The sequence below is a fragment of the Chinchilla lanigera genome, unplaced genomic scaffold (assembly GCF_000276665.1).
Source record: "Chinchilla lanigera isolate Chin_1 unplaced genomic scaffold, ChiLan1.0 scaffold00094, whole genome shotgun sequence".
Classification (NCBI taxonomy): Eukaryota; Metazoa; Chordata; class Mammalia; order Rodentia; family Chinchillidae; genus Chinchilla; species Chinchilla lanigera.
The window spans coordinates 2,414,010-2,417,244 of NW_004955495.1; positions in this window are offsets into that span (position 1 = coordinate 2,414,010).

Consider the following 3,235-nt stretch of genomic DNA (forward strand, 5'->3'; position numbering starts at 1 on the left):
GCAAGACCCTGCCTCAAAAAGACCAAAAAAAAAAAGAAAAAAAAATACCCAAGCAGAATTGAATCAAGCTGTAAAGGAGCGTGTGGAACATTCCATCCAGGGCTGAAACAGAAGCCAGCTTGGGGTGGGGGCTGAACAGGAGCAGGAAAGACCAGAGACCTCACTGAGGCGCAGCCCTTCATTCCGCCGCTTCCCAAATAATGACTCAGCAATCGCTGGCATGGGCTCCTGGCTTGAGATGCTGGAGAAACAGCAGGAAACGCCGCGGAGAAAGTTCTGGGCCTCTGGGAGCTCACAGAGGTGAGTGATGGAGGGAAAATGAGACGCAGGCGTGCGTTTGTCACGGAGCGATGAACACTGCAGCAGAGACTGCGGGTGCTAAGGCTGGGCCGGAGCTGCCGCCCAACAGCCAGCATCTCCCCAGCGCGTGAGGCCCTGGGTTCCATCCCCAGCACCTTGACACATTTAGCAATAAATTTCCAAAAGAAAAATGAACACAATGAGGCAGGCAGGCACTTGGTGAGTGACGAGGCAGGAAGAGCCCTCAGGCGGACAGAGCAGCAGGTGCCAAGGCCCTGAGGTCAGCAGCTCCCCGGTCTTCCTGGCAGGCAGTTGAGGCCCTGGAAGCTGAGGGATCTAAGGGAGAAGAGGGGGCTGCGGGGAGAGTAGGGAGGGCAGAGCCCGGGCCACAGAGCCCAAGGAGGAACTTGAGCATGGGATGGACGTGGGCACTGGGAAAATAGGCAGAGGGGACGGGGAGGGGGACTGCGGCCACATCTGGGTCCAGTGGTGCCAGAAATCTGCAGAAAAGGGGTCCTGAGCGAACAGAGAGGGGAGCTGACCGCAAACCAAACCCAGAAGTGGGCCGAGAGACTCACCAAGAAGGTCCAGGTTGCATCAGGTTCCCCGCACAAAATCAGGTTTAAGTGTTTTTTTGTTTTTTTTTTTTTTTTGTGACACTGAGTCTCCCTGTGCAACATAGGCTGGCCCTGAACCCGCAGCCATCCTCCTGCTTCAGCCTCCCAAGTGCTGAGGTTACAGGCAGGTTCTTTTTTGTCTTGTTTTGTTTTTGTACGGGGAATTGAACGCAGGACCTTGCACTTGCCAGGCAGGCGCTTGTGCCGCTGAGCTCTATCCCTGGCCCCAAGCGGGGTTTATTTAATTAATTACTTCATTTATGGGGTGCTGGGGATAGAAACGGGGCTTTGTGCACGCTAAGCATGTCCTTTACCCTTGAGCTGTGCTCCCAGCCCTACATCTGCTTAATTTTAATTATGTGCATGTTTTTTCATGTTTTTCTAATTTTATTTTATTTTATTTTATTTATTTATTTTTTTTTTTGGTTTTTGGTTTTTTGGTTTCTGGTACTGGGAACCGAACTCACAACCTTGCACTTGCCAGGCAGGCGCTTTTGCCACTGAGCTAAATCCCCAGCCCATGTTTTTCTAATTTTAAAAAATATCAAAAGTGCCAAGCCTAAATGACAAAGTTGTAAATGGGGAAATGGTTATTCTGTTTAATGGAATGAAGTGTTACCCACTTACAGAATTAAAAATAAAGCCAATTAAGGCCATTAAGCTAAAAGTTATAGCTAGGAGAGGTGATGTATGCCTGTAACCCCAGCTACTCAGGAGGCTGAGACAGGAGGATTGCGGTCAGCCTGGGCTACATAGTGAGACCCTGTCTCAAAAAAAGAAAAGAGGAGTTGGGGATTTAGCTCAGCGGGAAAACGTCTGCCTGGCATGTGCAAGGTCGTGAGTTCGATTCCTGGTACCAGAAGAAAAACGAAAAACAAAAAAACAGCAACAACAACAAAAAAAAGAACAAAGTTCAAGACCAGCCTGAACTGAGAGGCTCAGCCAAGAAGGTCTGAGACTCCATCTCTTTAATTTTTTTTTGTTTTGTTCCCCCGCCCCCTCCGTACTGGGAATCGAACCCATGACCTTGTGCTTGCCAGGCAGTCGCTGTGCGGCTGAGCTGAATCCCCACCCCCTAATTTTTAAAAATTGTACGTGTCTTAGTTGTGTGGGTGTTCACAGAACTCCAGGCTTGTCTGGATTTCCCGTCTCCCGCACTGTGCCCTGTCCTCCTGTGTCCTCTCATCTGTGACAGCTGTGCATGCGTCTGCGGAGTGCTGGCTGGCCTCTATGTGCCGTCCCCCCAAGTGGGATGGTCCGTGGCCGGCAGCTGTGGGACTCGGGAGGAAGCCGTGGAGGAGAGCTGAAACATTAAGGAAGCCTCGTGGTTCCCGTGTGACTCCCGGTGACCGTCCCCTGGGCTCACCCCGTAAGGTGGTGCCTGCCAGGTGTCCCCTTGTGAGGGTCTGGGTGACAGTCACCGGGTCCAGTCCACTCTCAAAACGGTGCCGGGAGGCTGGGATAGCAACTAAGCTTCCTTGGCTGGGTGCAGAGGCACACGCCTCTCATCCCAGCATTCTGGGAGGCTGAGGCAGGAGGATCAAAAGTAAGATTATCCTGGGCAGTTTAACAACTTAGACCCTGCCTCAAAATAAAAAATAAAAAGGGGGTAGAAAGGAGCTCAGTGTGAAGGCCTTGGGCTGAACCCCCCATGCTAAAAAAAGGAAAGTTCTTGTTTGCTGTTCCTGGGGCACGTGTGTGTGTGTGTGTGTGTGTGTGTGTGTGTGTGTGTTTAAATTCTTGAAATTCTAGGGACTACTGGACACTTCTCTCCTTTTATCCTGCTGCAGTGCTGGGGGTGGCACCCAGGGTCTCCCCCAAGCTAGGCGAACGCTCTTCCACCGAGCTGTGCCCCCGGCTTTTCACACCCACCTTGCTTTTGTTTTGGGTTTTGTTTTTTGAGCCAGGGTCTCACTGTGTAGCCCAGGCTGGCCTCCAACTCCCAGTGATCCTCCTGCCTCAGCCTTCTGAATGCTGGGCTCACCACTTTAAAGCCCAGGGAGACAGAATGGGAAGGTGTCACACCTCCCGCTACAGTGTGGCCTTGCTCCCCCAGGGCTGTGGCCTCAGGGTGCCCAAGTGCCCCAGGCAGGTGACAACTCCAGGGGGGAGGAGGAGGAAGAAACCGGTCCCAGAGATCCCTCTCTGGCCTGGACCTTCAGCCCCAGGGCCTGGGTCTGGGTGCTCCTGAGCTCCTTGGCCCAGGTTACAGCCCAGGGCGGGGCTCCACCGGGTGCACCTGGCTGGCGCGGGCGGGGCCCAGGCCAGCTCCTCCTCCTCCTCCTCCTCCTCCTCATTAAAACAGGGCGAGCCGGAGT